Genomic DNA, 20,645 nt, shown 5'->3' on the forward strand with positions numbered 1-20,645 from the left:
CACGACCCAGAAAGCTGCCTGGCTCCCTCCGTCTGAAGGCGGAGATATGCACCACACGTCAAAGTGCAAATAGATAAATAGGTACCACTCCAGCGGAAGGTAAATGGCGTTTCTGTGCGCTGCTCTGGTTCGCCAGAAGCGGCTTAGTCATGCTGGCCACATGACCCGGAAAAACTGTCTGCGGACAAACGCCAGCTCCCTAGGCTAGTAAAGAGAGATGAGCGTTGCAACCCCAGAGTCGGCCATGACTGGACCTAACGGTCAGGGGTCCCTTTACTTTTAAGTTACTCTCTAAGTCCCAAAAGGGCGTAGCAACTCCGGTCTTCTTTGTGAGACTGACCGGACCCCCCTCTCCCGGCAAGGGATTAAAAGGGGGCATGTCCCCTTCCTGCCCCGGAGGGCTTTTTCCCAGGTGGGGGGGTCTCCTTCCCTGCCCCGGAGGGCTTTTTCCCAGGTGGGGGGGGGGTCTCCTTCCCTGCCGCCTCCGGGAATCGAACCCGGGACTTTATCAGGAGAGAATCAGGAAAACGGAGCTGGTTTGGGAGGAGGAGAATTTGTGTCTCCGGGGAGGGAGGGGCCACTCATTCCTCCCCCCCCCCGTCAGTGAGCTCCGCTTCCTAGAGAGGCAGGGGGGAGGGGGCCAAGGGGGGAGGGGAGGGGCCTGATCCACCTTCCCGGAAGAGGAGTAGCTCTGCGGAGGAGGAGGAGGGAAAAGAGGGGCGAAATATATTTATATATGGGGGGGGGAGAAGGAGGTGCTTTTCCTCCCCCTGAATCTGCAAACAGGGCAGCTGGGAAGGGGGGGGCAGGATTTGGGGCGGGGGGAGAAAGGAAAGTGGGGGATCCCTCCCCCTCCCCCTCCCTTCTGGGGATCCGGCGAGCGGGGGAGGGGCTGGTTTAGGAGAAAGGAGCCCCTCCCCCCGAGGGGGCGCCTCCTTGGAGACCCCCGAGAAAGGAAATCGGAATAGCAGAGCGAGCGATGGAAGCGGAGGGACAGAGAGGACAAAGAGGCAAAGCTGTAGGGCGGGGAGGGGGGCGAAGGGCGGGGAGGGGAAGGGGGCAGAGACCCCCCCCCAACAACAGAGGCCCCGATGCATGCAATCCGGCTGGAGATCGGGGCCCCTCCTTTCGCAGGGATTGCATTGCACGCCCCCCCCCCCGAGATCAGCCTTCCTGCCTTTTACTATGGGAAATGCGGCGGGGGGGGGCTTCTTGCAGAGGGGGCACCGACAGGGTTTGCATTGCAAGAGCTCCTTTGCAGATGCTCAGCTGTCAAGAGATGCTCAGCTCCCCTGCCCCCCACCTTGGGCGCCTTTGGGGCAATAGAAATGGGAGCCCCCCCCCCAGGGCTGGGACCTGAACCCCCTGGCAGGAATCCCTGGGGCGCCGCGATCCTAGGCTAGGTGGGTCCCCTTTGGGGGGAGAAGGGTTAATGGGGGCGAGAGAGGCCTGGATGGAGGACCCCCCCCTCTCCCTCCTGGGATGGGGAGAGATTTGGCAGGAAGGCTGAGCCGGCCAGGGGGGCCTCTGGGGAAAGGGGGCGGAGGGAGGAAGGGAGCATCCCTGGGGAGGAATCAAAGCCATCTTGGAGAAAGAGAGAGGGCCTGGGGGGCCGCCTGCCTTGACTTCTCCCTCCTGCCCAGGAATCTGCCAGGACTAGACCAGGGAGAGATCCCTGAGCAGGGGCCCCGATCCAGCCACCCTCTCCTCCCCTGAAGCTCAGTCCTTGCCCTGCCTCAGGTCCCAGATCAGGATCTGCAGGGGGCGCTGGGGGGCTGTTAGAGCGAGTCCAACCATGGGGGGAAAGAGGAAAGGGAGGAAGCCCCCTTTATCACCCCCCCCCCTTTGAGGCTTCTCTCTGGGCAACTCCAGTCTCCCCCACATGCCTGTGTTTCTGTGCAGAAGCATCTAAAGGGCTCCCCCCCCCCCGACACCTGGGCCCAACTCCTTCTCACCTGGTTTCCATTATTCCCACTATATCAGATCTCTCAAATCTGTGGGATTTAAGGGATGGGGAAGATTGTTATGGAAAAGGGTGGGTTCCCGTGTTCCCCCCTCAAGAGCCTGCATTATTATTATTAGTACAGTGATACCTCAGGTTACATACGCTTCAGGTTACAGATCCGCTCACCCAAGATGAGAACAGAAATTGTGGTCCTGCGGCGCGGCGGCAGCAGGAGGCCCCATTATGTTAAGAACACTTTCCTTTTATATATATATATATATATATAGTTTTTTGTTAATTTCCACAAAAAAATACATACCACATCACATTTCAACTTTAACAAATTTTTCACTTTTGGACTTCCTTCAGCCTCTCTGACAATCATCCAAATTTAATTTTTGAGTACACATTTCTTAAATTCACTATTGCCTTTCGGAAAACCGTTTAAAACCTATTTTTCTTTTTTGCAACATTTATTTGACTTTTACAGAGCTTCTTTAAATGCCACTAACGTTATTTCTCTGTCACTTATACCTTCCCAATAGTCCACCAACTTTCTCCAGTCCTCGATAAACTTTTGGTCTCGTAGATATCTGATACGGAAAGGGGGGGGGCATGTCTTCTTTACCTTCTTCTTCGCTACAATATATCCATTTATTCCAATTGTCAATGTCAAAAGGGACTAAAATCTATAAAATTCATAGAAAATCAGCGTGCCAGTTTGCTCAATTACTCTAGGACTCCATCACACCTCCCCTGTCCAGCATAATCCCTCAAGCAAGGTGTCAAGACCCTAATCCTTTCAAATTGTTCTGATCAGCCTTTCCTCCAGACAATGTCAGGTGGCAGACTATGCATATTTGAGACCATTGTTTTCTCATCCTCAGGAAGTGTTTATCTGTGCATATCTCCAGCTCTGCATATTCCCCCCTCCCTCCTCCTTATGTTAATCCGGTGTAGCTCTGCATATTCCCCCCTCCCTCCTCCATATGTTAATCTGTGTAACCCAACCTCCCTTTAATATATTCATGATGTAATCTGTAACCAAACCTCTCTTTAATGTATTCATGACGTGTTTTGCACTGTATTCTGGGACATGGAGGGAGTTTCAAAAACTCATGTCACCCCTTTCTCACTGTTCAATCTCGCCTTGAACCTGTTGCGCAATAAACTTGGATCTTCTGCAGTTTGCTCCTGTCTCCGGCTGAGCTCATTTTCCTCCGCAGGGACCCACGGACTTAGTCCGATGAGCTGGGTGGCAGAGCAGCCTCGCACCCAGATTTTAGCCGTAACATATCTAATCTTTCCTGTCAATTTATCCAGTTCTGCATAGTCCATCGGCTTTATTCTCCACTCCTCTAATGTTGGTACTTGTTCTTGTTTCCAATTCTGGGCCAGTAGTATTCTCGTCGCTGTTACTGCATATTGAAAAAGTTTACAATCCTTTCTATTTATTTCATTTCCTATAATTCCTAAAAGAAAAGCCTCTGGTTTCTTAACAAATGTATATTTCAACTTTTTCTTCAGTTCATTATAAATCAATTCCCAGAAGCTCTTCACTTTTTTACATTCCCACCACATATGATAGAAAGTACCATCCTTTTCTTTACATTTCCAACATTTCTTACATGTTTTATACATTTTTGCAAGTTTTACCGGTGTAATGTACCATCTATACATCATTTTCATAATATTCTCTTTTAACGCTGTACATGCAGTAAATTTCATATTTTCATTCCATAATTTAATCCAATCATCCATTTGTATATTATATCCAAAATCCCTGGCCCATTTTATCATAACCGATTTAACTTCCTCATCTTTTGTATGCCATTCCAGCAAAACTTTATACATTTTTGATAATATCTTAAATTCGTTGTTTATTATTTCTGTTTGAAATTTTGACTCTTTCTCTGCATATCCATATTCTTTGAAGTCCTTCTTAAACATTTCATTTGTTTGTAAATAATGCAACCAATCATATACATGCTCTTTTACCTCTTCATAAGGTTTCATTTTCCACCTCCCCCCTTCCTTAACAATTAGCTCTCCATATGTAATCCAATTTTTCCTCATATTAGTTTTTTTAACACTCATAACCTCTAATGGAGACAACCAGTGTGGGGTTTTTGGCTCGAGTAGGTTTTTATACCTATCCCAAACTTCTTTCAGCGATCTTCAGAAAATGTGGTTCTCAAAGCCTAAAATATGTGTGCCACCCAAATCTATTGTCAAATCCTTCTAAATCTAGCAACTCCGTATTGTCTAATTTTATCCATTCCTTGAACCAGCAGAGACATGATGCTTCATAATATAATTTCAGGTCTGGCAGGGCGAAGCCTCCTCTTTCTTTCGCATCTGTTAATAACTTAAATTGAATTTTTGGCTTCTTACCCTGCCAGATATACCTTGAAATTGTTCTTTGCCATTCCTTAAAAATAGCCGTCCCTCTGATTACTGGAATTGTTTGAATCAAAAATAATAATTTTGGCAGAACACTCATCTTTATCCTTGAAATCCTTCCCCACATCGATAATTTCATTCGTCCCCACACCTCCAGATCTTTCTTTATTCCATTCCACACTGGCACCATACTTTTCGCACCATAGGACGCACTTTTTCCGTCTAAAAAACTAAGGGGGAAAGTCTGTGCGTCCTATGGAGCGAATGCAGGGGGGAGGCAGGCCGGAAAAGCCCCCAAGAGCCCCACAAAAGCTTCACGCGGCTCTTGCGGGCTTTTCCCTAGGAGGGAGAAGGAACTGACACCGCCAGTCAGTCCCTTCTCCCTCCTCTAGAAAAGGCTTGCGCAACCTCTGCAGCCGGGGGGGGGGGGGGGAGGCTGCGCAAGGCTAAAGAGGAAGCCGGGGCAGCGAGCGCGATCCATCCCGTTCGCTGCCCTGGTTTCCTCTTTAGCCTTGCGCCTCTCTGTGATCCACCAGAGGTAGATCTTAACCCTTGCCTCACCTGGGAGCTTCTCTGGGCACGAATTCCCTCGGCTTAAGTGAGGTGGGGGGAGAGTGGCAGGTAGGGGGGTACCTACCTAGACACTGAAGCCAGTGTCTCTCCGATGAAAATTGGGAGTGGGCATTGTGTGAAGTGGCTGTGGATCTCCTGACGCAGAACTGTAGGACTGTATAGAGTTGGGAGGGCCACCCGAGGGTCATCTAGCCCAGCCCCCTCACAATGTAGGAATCACAGCTAAAGAACGCCAGGCAGATGGTCCCCCAACCGTTGCTTAAAAGCCTCCAGTGGTGGAGACCTCCAACACCTTCCGAGGTCATAGAATTGCAGGGTTGGAAGGGAACCCCAGGAGTCATCTAGTCCAGCCCCGGTGGACAGCGGGCACGATCCACCCTGTTGCGCAAGGCTAAAGATGCTGCGCAAGGCTAAAGAGGAAGCCAAGGCAGCGAGCAGGATGGATCGCGCTTGCTGCCTTGGCTTCTTCTTTAGCCGCACTGGAGAGGTTTAGCTCCTGGCTGGAGAGGTTGCGCGGCTATGGATCCCACTCGCTGTCTTGGCTTCTTTGCTCTTTGGGGCTGGGGGGGGTGGAACCCGGGCCTCCCCCGCAGCCCCGAGAAGCTCTGGGAGAAGCAGACAGGCTGCACGCAGCCTGTCCATTGCTCTTTGGGGATGGGGGGGGGAATAATTTTTTCCCCTTGATTTCCCCCTCTTAAAACTAGGTGCGTCCTGTGGTCCGGTGCGTCCAATAGAGTGAAAAATACGGTATATAATTATTCTGATATGTCAATACTCTTTGGGGTTAACCAAATACCAAGATATTTCACCTTCTTCATTACTTCTATTCCTATTTGCTGTTGCATTGTCTCTATCATTGCTTGATCCATATTTTTAGCAATTATTTTGGTCTTTCTCTTATTCAATTTAAAACCTGCCACTTGACCGAATCTCTCCACCTCTTCAAGAATATTTTTGGTGCTCTCTAAAGGTTCTTCCACCATTAAAACCAGATCATCGGCAAAGGCTTTAACCTTGTACTCATTCCGGCCTAATTCTACCCCTTTTATTTCCTTATTTTCTCTTATAGTATTTAGAAAGACTTCTAGGACCATGATGAATAACAATGGCAAAAGTGGACACCCTTGTCGCGTACCTTTGGTTATCCCTATTTCTTCTTAACCACCGGAACGAATTGAGTACTTAACCTGAGGTACCACTGTACTGCAGTTTCAATTATTGTAATTGTTATTTATTTATTTAATCAATCAATCAATCAATCAATCAATCAATCAATCTATTAGTTGCTTTCTCTTGCCCAGGGCAGCCCAAAGTGTCTTACAACCAGTTGTTGTTGTTGTTGTTGTTGTTGTTGTTGTTGTTGTTGTTATGTTCCACGGTGATACTCCAAGGCCTTCTTTGTCGTGTTTCCTGTATTTTGAGGAAAGAGAAAAGGCTGTTCTCCCTGCTTATTTAACTTATATGCAGAATTCATCATGCGAAAGGCTGGGCTGGATGAATCCCAAACTGGAATTAAGATTGGCGGAAGAAATATCAACAACCTCAGATACTGGAATTAAGATTGGCGGAAGAAATATCAACAACCTCAGATATGCAGATGACACAACCTTGATGGCAGAAAGTGAGGAGGAATTAAAGAACCTTTTAATGAGGGTGAAAGAGGATTATGTTTTAACTATAACATATAAGACTATGGTTACAATAACTTTGATTTTGGTAACATGAAATTGAAAGGTACAATAAGTAATGAATTGAAAGATATAATAATGAATTGAAAGATACAATAAGTAATGAAATAAGATAATAATATAGTTGAAGATTTCATATTATGAATATTTGGTTACAAATATATTGAAATGGGTAATATGACAAAATGAAAGATACAATAAGTGATGAAATAAGATAACAAAATGCTGAAGTTGGTTTTATAAATAATGCAGATTCGGGAAGATGTGGGGAAGTCCAAAAGATTCTGTAAAAGAAATATGTTTTATGAAACTTTTGTATTTTATTTTTTGTTCTTTTTTATTCTGTGAAATTAATAAAAATATTTAAAAAAAAAAAAAAGAAAGAGGAGAGCGCAAAATATGGTCTGAAGCTCAACATCAAAAAAACGAAGATCATGGCCACTGGTCCCATCACCTCCTGGCAAGTAGAAGGGGAAGAAATGGAGGCAGTGAGAGATTTTACTTTCTTGGGCTCCATGATCACTGCAGATGGTGACAGCAGTCACAAAATTAAAAGACGCCTGCTCCTTGGGAGAAAGGTGATGGCAAACCTAGACAGCGTCTTAAAAAGCAGAGACATCACCGTGCCAACAAAGGTCTGTATAGTTAAAGCCATGGTTTTCCCAGTAGTGATGTATGGAAGTGAGAGCTGGACCATCAAGAAGGCTGATCGCCGAAGAATTGATGCTTTTGAATTATGGTGCTGGAGGAGACTTGAGAGTCCCATGGACTGCAAGAAGATCAAACGTATCCATTCTGAAGGAAATCAGCCCTGAGTGCTCACTGGAAGGACGGATCCTGAAGCTGAGGCTCCAAGACTTTGGCCACCTCATGAGAAGAGAAGACTCCCTGGAAAAGACCCTGATGTTGGGAAAGATGGAGGGCAGAAGGAGAAGGGGACGACGGAGGACGAGATGGTGGGACAGTGTTCTCGAAGCTACAAACATGAGTCTGACCAAACAGCGGGAGGCAGTGGAACACAGGAGTGCCTGGCGTGTTCTGGTCCAGGGGGTCACGAAGAGTCGGACACGACTAAACAACAAATGTTGCCTAGACATGTATTTAAATAATGAAGGTAACATTTCACAATAGTAAGCAGAATATAATATTTAATGTGAATCTGTAGTGTTGCTTCTGAATGTGGATGGACTGAGAGTGAGCTGGTGTTGGTGTTTGGTGGAGGGAGCTGGAAATGTTTGTATCTGGGAATGGAGAGTTGCTCAAAGTGGAGCTGAGACTGGAGGTGTTGCTTTGGAAGCAGAGTTAGATTAATATTATAGGAACAGCAGCATAACTCCCATTGTTATAACTCCCATTGTTATAATTGCAATAGTGGAACCATGAAGACACAGAAAGATTGAAAGCACCTACTTATATGCCGAAGGTAATCTTGAAACCCTGATATATTCTTTTGATTTATAGAAACATTATGTCAGATATAATGTGTATAGATATATTTGGTGGCAGGAGAAATAAAAGGGGCATTCCCTGGCATTCCCTTCCTCGTCTTCTCTCCAAACTGAAAGGTCCCAGATACTGAACTGTGCACAGTACTCCAAATGTGTTCACACCATAGGTCTGTTGAGAATTTCCATTCTCCCTTAAGGAGCAGATATGGGTTTGTTATGTGTCACATTTCGGTTTACATTCCAGCACAGTATGCTGGGAACCTCCGTTGTGCGTATAGCTTTTGCTTTTCTCTGTCTCTCTGACAATACAAAGAGAGAGACAGAATGTTTCTTTGTCCTGATTTATGATTAATAAATCCGTAGTTGTAGTATGCTTCCACAAGCCTCACGCCTATTCTGTGTCCGCAGTTCGCTCTGCTGATATAGTGTGCCCTGGCTTTGAAGCCTGGGCCGCTGATTTACATCAGAGCAGAGGCTGATGGGTCTTCGCAGTGGGATGGCTGGAAGGAGATGACCCACCTGGGGCTAGCCAGCTGGGCTTGCGACCCTCTGCATGCCAACAAGATCTGCGTGAGATCATCCCCAGCGTGAGATTTGCAGTTTCCCGAGCCAGTGCACACAGGGTCAACAATTTCCCAGACTTCCCAAGGTCTGACTCCTGGTCCCTCACCTCCTCCTCATCAGCCCAACGTGCATCTGTTTAATCTTGTTGACCATGAACTGGAACCCTGCCAGAACCAACGGATGGTGCCAGCTTGGTTCTATGACAAAGGAACATGTAAAATGTCAAACATTAAGAGCTTCCCTGAAGGCCTTCAGAGGTCTTCCAAAAGTTACTTTCTCTCTTTGACATCTGATGATGATGATGGTGATGATGATGATAATTATTATTAATAAATTAATAAATTATTATGGGGGCGTGTGTTCCACAGGGAGGGCGCCACTACCAAGAAGGCCCTCTGCCTGGTTCCCTGTAATTATGAGGGAACTGCCAGAAGACCCTCGGAAGTGGACCTCAGTGTCCGGGCTAAATGATGGGGGGATTTTCTTTTCCTTGTGTTAGATGGATGTTGAAACAAGGTGTGATTAACTAGGCCATGTCTGGATCACAGATTTCTACCCAAGAGCCACAATTGCTTTGCATTCACAAACACTATGTGAAATATCACTAGTAAACAGAATAATTTAAACAAGTAAACCAACAACAGTATTAAAATTGCAGGGAGAGAGAAAAAAACTGGATTTAAAATGACCCAACCACAAGATGAAAAGTCTCTGTACTGAATGAGGGAAGGGGGAGGCATTTGGGGGGGGGCTTTTGAAGTCTCCCTGCTGGCAAGGGAATTCCAGAGCAAGGGCGCCTCTGTCTGTCTGGAATCCCTCACTGCCTCATCTCCAGCACCAAGGGGGGATTTCCAGACTGGGACCCCTCACTGTTAGGGGGAGGTGCTGGGGCCTGGGCAGCTGGATGGATGGACATCAGCCTGCAGAAATGCACCCCCCCTTCCTTTCACAGGAATATTTTGCCCATAGTGGGGCTCAAACCCCCGACCCATAGATTCAGAGTCTCATGCTCTACCGACTGAGCTCTAAAAGGGAGAGTTTCAGTTCAAGCAGAGACCAGAATAATTAGGGTTGCCATATTTCAAAAAGTAAAAACCAGGACACCCCCAAAACTGTAGAGCTTTTTTTAAGACATGGCCCCAAATAAACGCCAAAAAAGCCCATGATTTTTCGCCCGACTTGTCTTAAATTCAGGACAAAGTGCCTTCTTTTGGAAATTCCGCCTTTGAAAACTTTTGCTAGTCTTTCTTTTGAATGGGGGGGGGGCGGTTTCAATCTGGCCAGTCCCCACGCAAAAGAATAAATGGAAACGTATCAAAAAGGGCAGCATTTGGAAACCACCCTGGTTGCAAACCACTCCAGGCTCTTTGGCCTCCTGCTAGCAGAACAGCCTGAACTGCTGGCTCCGCACATGGGAGCAGATTAGGATTTACTTCCGAGTAAGCAGACATCGGATGGAAGATTGTGTATCAATAAGGCTTTTGGCCATGAATTTGTACTGTTACCGGAAAAATCCGAGGGCTCCCTTGGACAAAAATTAAAGACACCAACCAGAGTAAATTGGAGCAAAACAGCAGCCTGTAGGCTTGGCCTTTATTGAAGAAAGACTGTCGCGACAGGGTGCTCCCCTCACTTGCAGGTGAGAGGAAAGACCCAGAATAATGGTGTGCAAGACCTTATAAAAACTTTTGAAATTCCCCTCCTCTAGGTCAAGCCCACCCCCAGAAACATCATGCATACATTACAGAAAGGAGGGGTTGAGGGAGGAGTTGTGGTGGTAACCTGAGTGTCCTGTCACCTGGCTGGTTCCTCCTTTCCCCCCTCCCCATGAGTCACTTCCAGGAGACAAAGGGGAGTTTGCAGTTTCCTGCCCCCAGAGGGAAGATCTGATCAGTGTCCTTTGTTTCAGTCCGTGCTGAATCCACTCCCATATGCAAGTTCTTTGTGATCTTGATGGTCTTCTGTCTGGGATCATCAGGGTTGGCATAGCCATAACTGGGCAGGGCTCCTGTAGATGTGCTGGGATAGTGAAGGGATTATGGCTGCCCTGTATCAAACCTTTCCCATTTTGTAGTCCTTCCTTCATGGAGTAAAATAAAAATGGAACAGTGCAAATCCGATGTATGGTTGATTTTTTTTCTATGAATTTATAACAGAAGTGTGGCGTATGTAGTGTGTGAGTGTGTGTGAAGTTTGTACAAACTGGATGATTGGGGTGGGGGGGTTCCTGCTTCAGTACCTACAGCTAAAAGGAAAAAAGAGAGGAGGTTCTTTATGCAGGCCCCAAACTAGACCCCAAGCAGCTATTTAAGGACAGTGAGGGAAGAATCATTAGTTTGGAAGTGACACTGGGAGGAAGGAAGAACAGTCCTGGAGGAAGAATTATACACAGCAAATGGGAAGAAATCAGACTTTTACATACTGTATGGGATGCAGGCAGTGGTGAGGGGTTTTTTATTCAGCCTTCTTTCTAAAGAAGCAGAGAGAAGCTCCAAAAGCAAGATATATGAGCAGAAATGAGGGCGAATGAGAAGAAATCCACTAATAAATCAGGGAGCCCGGGGAATCTGCCTCCTTGGCGCCTGAAACTGAGGCGAGGCTCAGATTTCGAAGGGCGGGAAGTTGGGAAAAGGCGGGAAAAGTCGTTGCCCTCAGAGTCGCTGAGGGAAAGCAGCAGCGGGGGGAGGGGCGCCTCCTCTCTTGTCCCTCAGAGACACAACGGGGACCCTCTTGTGAGGGGAGCAGAAAGGGGTCTCTCTCTCTCCCCCCCCTCACAACCCCATTGCATTCCTCTCACGGCGGAAGGGGACCCCACCCTCTCCCTGCCTGGCGAGGGGGCAGCCGGGCCAAGGGGGTCTCTGGGCGCAGGAGAGCCTGTGGGGAGGAGGGGGGAGGGGAAAGGAAGCGCCCCTTCTCTCTCAGGCAGCCCCATGTCTCTTCCCACCCCCAGGGGCTGGGTCCATCTCTGGGCTTCACAGAGGACCTTGCGAGGCAAACCTGGGCGGGGGGGGAGGGATCCCCCTGGCTTCCCCGGCTCAGCCCCTCCCCCACTCTCCTGACCCACAGGGGGAGGGGCAGCCCTTCCCTCCTTCTCATTCATCCTCTTCCCTCCCCTGCTGTGGGGAGGAGGAAGGAGGGGGGCCAGGTCCCCATGGAGCCCCCAGAGGCAGCGCCGTCCCGTCCTCTTCCCATCCCAACACAGGGAGGGGCTGCTCTCTGGATTGTAGCTCTAGGGGCAAGCGAATCCCAAAAGGAACCGGAAGTGTCGCCGAGAAACGCGCCGGAAGTTTCCAGACAGGGAAAGGAGGAGGGGCGTCGCTGAAGAGCCCCCCCCCCCCGTCGCCGCCGCCCTTTCTATTGCAAACCAGGAAAGCGGATTAATCCGGAGCCAGGGAGGCGGAGGACCAAGAGGTAAAGAGGGAGAGATAGGGGAGGAAATAGGGGAGGAGGGGGGATAAGGGGAGACCCCCCCCCGTAAGGAAAGCGCCCTCCCTGGGGCCCGTCGACAGGGGCCCCGATCCAGGCCCCGACCCAGGGGGGAAGGGGGGACCCAACACCTGCAGGGATCTACACCTGGCAAGATCTCCTGGGCAGCAGCAGCACCGCCAGACTCCCCTTTCTCTTTCCTGGGGGGCCGAGAGATGCTCAGCTGCCCTGCCCCCCCCCTGGACGCCTGGGCGGGAAGGGGAACGAGGACCCCAAGCAGGGCTGGGGGTGGGGCTGAGGCCCCCCATTCTCCCGGCTTCCCCCTGGCAGGAATCCCTGGGGTCGTGGGGCGCCTGGCTGGGGAAACGGAGAGAGGGAGTCCAGGGAAGGACCCCTCCCCTTCCATCACATCTTATTCCCCAGTCTCCCTGCTGGCAGTCCCAGATCAGCATTGCCATACAGGATTGTCCTGAAAATCACCATTTGCTAGCCAAGCCCAAACCCAAAAGTCCCACTGAGATGATGATTGATAATATTGTCATTTATCCATTTTGGACCCCTAAGTAGTAGCAACTGCAAGGACATTGTGCTGCTCTCTTCTGTACAGTTCCACCCCTATTTCAGACCTTGTGGCCGATTTAAATGTTTAGCTGCTGATAACATGGCAACGTTTAGCAGGTGATATTGGAGGTTTAGCTGGTAATAAACCACAAGTGATATTGTGAGTTTTGGTAATGATAACATTATGATTTTTATCTGCTAATAGCCCTGCAATATTTAGCAGGTGATATTGTGAGGTTTAGCTGCTACTAACATTACAGCGTTTAGCTGGTAAGTTATCGCAATGTTGAAAAGCAGGTGTTGCCTAGCCCTTGCACACATTGTGATTCGTAATATATTGCCAGCTCAGTATTAGGAAACAATTATCACGATGTAAACTTCAAGAAAGTCTTGGGCAATATGTCACCCAGCTCTAATCATGACCTATATTTCTGACCCAGTGTACCATTGCTGATTTTACCAGTTTGTCCCCAGGAATCCCTGGGGTCGTGGGGCGCCTGGCTGGGTCCCTTTTGGGTGGGGAAACGGAGAGAGGAAGTCCATGGAAGGGTTAAAGGAAGGGAGAGGAGCCTCGACAGAGACCCCTCCCCTTCCAGCACCCCTGACCCCCACCCCCATCACGCAGCCTCCCTGCTGAGGGTCTTGGCTGTCCCAGATCATCTGTATTCACTACGACTTATCTCCATACTTTGGATTGTCCTGAATACCACCAATTATAGCCTAGCGCAAACCCAAAAGTCCTGCTAGGATGCATCTTGGCTTCCCTGCTGATGAAACTGAGTGTGTGATGATTGAAAATATTTTCATTTATCCGTTTCAGACCCCTAAGTAGTAGCAGCTGCCAGGACATTGTCCTGTTCGCCTCTGTATAGTTCCATCCTTATTTCAAAACAAAAAATTCCTTCCAGTAGCACCTTAAAGACCAATCAAGTTAGTTCTAGGTATGAGCTTTCGTGTGCATGCACACTTCTTCAGATACACATCCTTATTTCAGACATTGTGGTAGATTGCAATCAGAGTGGATTTGATATAAATCAAATTGAGTTCCTGGGTAGGCTCCGCGTACTTTCCTATTGCCTGTTCAAAGTTTCTAACCGCATTAGTCACCATATCAATCTTCTGTCCTAACTGGTCCAGTAGGGCATTTATTTTGCAGAGAGCGCCCAAACGCGCTTCTGGAGACATTGTTCTACAAGGTCACAAGTCCTTTCCCACGATTGTAATCTGTAACAGCTGCAAGCTCCTGAAGTTGGTTACAATTTCACAGTCTCCCTCTAGGGGGAAAACGTCTGTTTCTTCTTTCTTTTATTAAGAACAATAGCAACAAAGTTTCTTTTTTAAGATATTCAATCAATATTTGTTCCTTTAAAATGCGAAAGGAAACAATGGAATCCCTATGTTACTTTTCTTTTAACTATCTGTCAAAAACATTTGTCTCTGGTCAATGAGCTTCAAACGTCAGTCCTGACACTCCGCTGCAGGATCAGGACGGTGGAAAGTTACTTTACTTTAAACTCACTTCTACAGGTTTAAACAGTCCCAGAAAGAATCCCCCTTCTTTTCCTGCCACCGAAGGGGGTTCCACAATTTTAAATGATGAAAGTCAATCCTTTAAAGGTAATTTTCTGAGCTCTAGTTTACGTTGTCTTTGCTCTGTTCTGACTACAAAGAAACAGAAAGCTGACTTCCTGTATAGACCTTCCCGTTTCAGTACCGAATTGAAATAAATTTTGAGTCCAATTCTTCTCTACTGGCCAGTCCTTATTTAAGATCCAGTTGTTCGAATTTTAAGTACTCAGGGGTGATTCTTTAGATGCCAAATTGTCCAGGAAAAAGGCAGCGCTCTCCGGCAACGACAATGCGGCTTCACTCCACGGAAAAAGCAGTAGACTCACAGCACCGCGCCACCTCCCCCTCTTCGCTTCGGAGCCCGTTAATGGGTTCCTTTGCGGGTTGGGGGTGGCGCTAAATGTGCCCGCCGAGTCCCATGGTCACAGGCTTCGTCCACCTGTGATTTTTTAAAAGGTCCCGGCTTCGCCGTAGCGGATACGACCCGTTTTGCGCGGAGCTAGTCCCTCCAGTTCAGAGGGAGGCAGCCATTGCCGAAGGCGCCACCCCGGAAGACCTGGCTCCTATTACAAAGAGATCCAGTTGATAATCTAGAAAAAAGTGTGGCTAAGATTCTGAGTCACAATCATGGCTGAGAAATACAGCCAGGGAATATGAAACTGATTTGAAGATCCAACAATCAGTGTTATTCACCTTTAATACTCACCTTTTTCAGTGTCACACATATTTTTATCTTGTGATCTTCAGTTGAAGAGAGGTATACAAATTTAATAAATAATTCCCAGTTGGAGCAGAGCTAGAATATCCAGAAGCCCTTGGCCACCCACGGCAAAGGAGGAAGAACAGTGAGAGAGGCCTGGACAGGGAATCTCCGCTAAGATAAGCCAGTGTCAGGAGGCGGGTGCGAGACCTGGCGGCATATAATTATTATAAATCATAATTGGGGTGAGTGTCTCAATCTGGCCTTTCCAGCAGTCAGGCTCCAGCTGCTTTCCTTCTGCATCTCCAGCTCTCTCCATTCAATAATGCAAGGCTGAGAGATGGAGGTCCAACCCCTAGAACATTCTCCAACTGAGCACTCCTTCAACTGACCACAAGAACCAAGCCTTGCCACTAGACTTATATATGGGTCTCCCAAAATGGTCAGTATGGACCTCCTGAGGCCAAAGGGAATGTGCAGGTGATGAATGAAGATCTAGAGGTCGAAGGGGACAAAATGCGGCCCAAGGGGTGGAGGATTATAGTGCAGCGGATGAAGAACTTCATGATGAATTTAGGATCCTGATTAATATTGGCCAGGTTCATGGAACATAGAGCAGCTCCCTTTCCTGTGAGAAACCACTTTTTTTTTAACGTAAAGCCAACAGTTCAACCGTATTCTAAGATAATACTGCTTCATTAATGCTTAATTAAGGGTTATAAAAGGCTGATGATGCATGACCATTATTTTACATTATTTCATTTGCCTTTCCTAAAAATTTGGAACATATGGAGGACAGGAGAGATTGTAAAAGACGTTGAAATAAGAGCAGGTGCTAATTGTAATAGTACTTTGTTCTCTTCCTAGAAAACAAATAGGATTTTCTCCCCACCCCATCGAAAGAAGACAATGGAGAAGGCAGTCAGAATTCTGGTGGGCCATGTCCAATGGAACTAACGAAGAAACCATTTAAATACATGGAGTGTGAAAAGAGAGAACATAAACAATTTGAAAGTATGGAGTGTGGAAAGAGCATCACTGACAGTGGAAAACTTAGAAAACATCAACGGACTCACACTGGGGAGAAACCATTTAAATGCATGGAGTGTGGAAAGAGCTTCACTGAGAGTGGAAAACTTAGAATTCATCTACGGACTCACACTGGGGAGAAACCATTTAAATGCATGGAGTGTGGAAGGAGCTTCAGTCAGAGTGGACACCTTAGAATTCATCTCCGGACTCACACTGGGGAGAAACCTTTCAAATGTATGGAGTGTGGAAAGAGCTTCAGTGGGAATGGACACCTTAAAATTCATCAACGAAGTCACACTGGGGAGAAACCATTTGAATGCATGGAGTGTGGAACGAGCTTCAGTGGGAGTGGACACCTTAGAATACATCAACGGACTCACACAGGGGAGAAACCATTTGAATGTATGGAGTGTGGAAAGAGCTTCAGTCAGAGTGGAGACCTTAGAATTCATCAACGGACTCACACGGGGGAGAAACCATTTAAATGCATGGAGTGTGGAAAGAGCTTCAGTCAGAGTGGACACCTTAGAATTCATCAACGGACTCACACAGGGGAGAAACCATTTAAATGCATGGAGTGTGGAAAGAGCTTCAGTCAGAGTGGAGACCTTAGAATTCATAAACGGAGTCACACTGGGGAGAAACCATTTAAATGCATGGAGTGTGGAAAGAGCTTCAGTCAGAGTGGACACCTTAGAATTCATCAACGGAGTCACACAGGGGAGAAATCATTTAAATGCATGGAGTGTGGAAAGAGCTTCAGTCAGAGTGGAAACCTTAGAATTCATCAACGGAGTCACACAGGGGAGAAATCATTTAAATGCATGGACTGTGGAAAGAGCTTCACTGAGAGTAGAAAACTTAGAATTCATCAACGGACTCACACAGGGGAGAAACCATTTCAATGCATGGAGTGTGGAAAGAGCTTCAATAGAAGTGGACACCTTAGAATTCATCAACGGACTCACACAGGGGAGAAATCATATAAATGCATGGAGTGTGGAAAGAGCTTCAGTGGGATTGGACACCTTAGACTTCATCAACGGAGTCACACTGGGGAGAAACCTTTTAAATGTATGGAGTGTGGAAAGAGCTTCAGTGGGAGTGGACACCTTAGAATTCATCAACGGAGTCACACGGGGGAGAAACCATTTAAATGCATGGAGTGTGGAAAGAGCTTCAGTCAGAGTGGAAACCTTAGAATTCATCAACGGACTCACACAGGGGAGAAACCATTTCAATGCATGGAGTGTGGAAAGAGCTTCACTTATAGTGGACATCTTAGAAAACATCAACAAACTCACACAGGGTAGAAACCATTTCAATGCATGGAGTGTGGAAGGAGCTTCAGTACAAGTGGAGTTCTTACAAAACATCAACAAACTCATACAGGTGAGAAACCATATAAGTCCTAGGGAAATGGACAGAGGTTCAGTTGTAGTGGAAGTCTTACAAACCATCAAAAGACTCCGAGGGGTAAGAGCTGTAAGAGTGGAAACACCTACAGGCCATCAATTAACTCAAAGAAGAGAAAGGGTTTGAATAAAAGGAGTGTGGATCCTGATTTGGTTATTATGCAACACTTTTTAGACTGTGGAACCTTTTTCTCTCCGAGTCGACACTTTCTTTGACATCAATAACAGGAAATCAGTCTTAATTGCATGCAGCGTATGTGAGCTTCTGTTGTTTGTATGTAATGTGGTCTGGGCATTTATTTAAAGTAATGAAGGTTACATTTCACAATAGTAAGCATAATATAATATTTAATATGAATCAGTTGTGTTGCTGCTGAATGAGGGTGGACTGAGAGTGAGCTGGTGTTGGTGTTTGGTGGAGGGAGTTGGAAATGCTTGTATCTGGGAATGGAGAGCTGCTCAAAGTGGAGCTGAGACTGGTGGTCTTGCATGAGGAGGGAAGGGGGCACAGTGAAGAAGGGGCCGTACCAGAGCATCTCAAAGCAATGTGCTGGGGGGCAGGAACCATGGTGACACAAGTGTGTGTAGAATGCTATCCCCACAAGGAAAGCGTAAGGATGAGTATAATGGGGAAGGAGGTTCAGGCAGGTCCCCAACCCAGAGTGCTAAGGGTCAGCTTCCTCCAAATCCACCAGCTGCCCCAAGGCAGGAGCCACCTCTTGGCCTGAGGGTGGAAAACCTCCCTCCACCTTTGCAACTGGACATGATCCGAGGGCAGTGATTGCAAACCTTTTCCAGACCGAGTACCCAAACTGCAACACAAAACCCACTTTTTCATCATAAAGTTCCAACTACTGCAATGCGCTCTATGTGGGGCTACCTTTGAAGGTGACCTGGAAACTACAACTAATGCAGAATGCGGCAGCTGCACTGGTGACTGGGAGCGGCCGCCGAGACCACAGAACATCGGTGTTGAAAGGCCTACATTGGCTCCCAGTACGTTTCCGAGCACAATTCAAAGCATTGGTGCTGAACTTTAAAGCCCTAAATGGCCTCGGTCCAGTATACCTGAAGGAGCGTCTCCACCCTCATCATTCTGTCCAGACACCGAGGTCCAGCGCCAAGGGCCTTCTGGCGGTTCCCTCACTGCAAGAAGCCAAGTTACAGGGAACCAGGCAGAGGGCCTTCTTGGTGGTGGCTCCCGCCCTGTGGAACACCCTCCCACCAGATGTCAAAGAGAACAACTACCACCAGACTTTTAGAAGACATCTGAAAACAGCCCTGTTTAGGGAAGCTTTTAATGTTTTATGCATTATTGTAATGTAATACTTTGTTGGAAGCCGCCCAGAGTGGCCCAGCCAGATGGGCAGGGTATAAATACTAAATTATTATTATTACTATAACGCAGCAATTCTACCTGTATATTTAATTTTTTTCTGTTTGTTTCACATTTCTTCTTTATGGCTACTGTTGTAATAAATAATCGTTCATAAAAGTTATTGCCATACATTCTTCATTAAATTGTCTTTCCATTGATCTGTAATGTTATAGTATAACTCAGTGCTTTTTTTCTTTAAAAAAAATGCTTAGGTGGTACTTGTTCCGTTCGCAAAGTAAAGGAAGGATTGAACTCTGATTAAAAAAAATACACACAGAGACTTGGACCAGCAAGACTCTGGGGAGGGTGCGTATAATCGTGTCTCTCTGTGCTTGTCCGATTCCCAAAGCCCCCGGCCCAGGCCATTTTATTCACAAAAGAACTTTTTACAGAGTGTTCGTAAGAACTAATCAGATTTCTTCTGAGCATTTCAAGAAACCCACGTGGGGAGAAAGTTAAACTACTAAAACTAATTAAGCACAAATATTTCTGGGGTACAAAGAAGAGCATCTGGCAACCCCGCAGGTCATAAAAAGGAGGGTGGCCAGGAGGACAGCGGATCATCATCCCCTTCATGTGAGATCTGTTTCCTGACCCAAAGATTAACATCCTAAGATTACCATATAGACACCTACTTCAAAGAAGCTTGCCCACTCTCTTTATGGCCCAGGAGGCCTGCCTGGCAAAGCAAGAAGCAACTGGGCTGTGTACATGACTTTTCAGGCAAGAGAGAAATGGGCAGCAGAGGGAAAAGGGCATGAAAAGGGCACGAATGTAGAATCTTATGGGATTTAATCAGAAATTATCGTCAATATATCAAACCCAGTCAACACAATGTCTTCATCGTGGACACGATGGCTTGATGTATATTTTATAATTCCTCATGGTAATCCCATCTGATCCCTACAGTACTCTCATTTTCACCGCTGGGGGAGGGGATAAATACAGTTGTAATTGGGAAAAATAAATACAGTGGTACCTCAGTTTTCAAACACCTTAGTTCCCAAACTACTTGGAACCTGAACTCTTCAAACCCAGAAACGAGTGTTCCAATTTGTAACTATTTTCCGGAAGCTGAACATGTTCTGTTCTGAGTATAACTTCCGTTTTGAGTGCCATACTTCTGTTTTCCTTGTGAGGGAAGGCGGGCCGGGCGGCAAGTAGGAATGGGATCGGGCTGCTCCGCTAGGCAGCGTTGCTGCTTGCTCGGGAAGAGGAGCTGGATGGGGGCTGCTGAGCTGGGGAGGGACAGGCTCCGTCACCCTTTCCGTTGAGGGGTTTGAGGCTGCACTCCCCTCAAGGGAGAATTTTAAAGGAGCCCCCCCCCGCCTCAGATCCCCTGCAACCCCGTGAAGGCAGCCAGGCGGAATAGTTGCTGGGGTTGGGGAAGGTGGAGGCAGCCCGGAAGCTGCATCTGAGAGCCCCTGCACCACTTGAAGGCAGCCAGCCACTCCTCAGCGGGGCTGCCCTCTCCCGCTCCTACTTGTGTGCAAGGAGGAGTGGAGGCAGGGATCTCTCAGCGCAAAGCCTCCACTTCTGAGAGATCTCCACCCTGCTCCTGAACAGGGCTGCCTTCAGAGGTCTTCCAAAAGACATCTCTTTGACATCTGATGGGGGCGTGTGTTCCACAGGGAGGGTGCCACTACCAAGAAGGCCCTCTGCCTGGTACCCTGTAAATGTGAGGGAAGTGGACCTCCGTGATGATGGGGGGATATTTTCTTTTCCTTGTGTTAGATGGATGTTGAAACAAGGTGTGATTGACATGGGCATGTCTGGATCACAGATTTCTGCCCAACACCACTCCTCTTCCGGGACATACCTGTGATGTTTTAATGACCCACTGAGACATGTGTTGTGGGAACTATTAAAAACTCATGTCATCTTCTGGACATTTTCTTTTTTGCTCTCCTTAGAGATTGAGACCTTTGTTGCAACAAATAAAT

General features: G+C 47.3%; 2 long non-coding RNA genes across 2 annotated transcripts; one reads left to right on the forward strand and one right to left on the reverse strand.

Moving 5' to 3' along the window:
* Positions 1-8,151: 8,151 nt before the first annotated feature.
* Positions 8,152-20,620, reverse strand: LOC309334750. Its single transcript, XR_014153243.1, has 3 exons — positions 20,396-20,620; positions 8,728-9,071; positions 8,152-8,356 (listed from the first exon to the last, which is right to left on the reverse strand). It is a non-coding gene; the product is annotated as an uncharacterized lncRNA (long non-coding RNA).
* Positions 10,863-15,826, forward strand: LOC309334747. The gene is made up of 2 exons (XR_014153240.1): positions 10,863-12,032; positions 15,745-15,826. It is a non-coding gene; the product is annotated as an uncharacterized lncRNA (long non-coding RNA).
* Positions 20,621-20,645: the final 25 nt, after the last annotated feature.

Source organism: Podarcis erhardii (assembly GCF_964252035.2).
Source record: "Podarcis erhardii genome assembly, chromosome: 2".
Taxonomy (NCBI): Eukaryota; Metazoa; Chordata; class Lepidosauria; order Squamata; family Lacertidae; genus Podarcis; species Podarcis erhardii.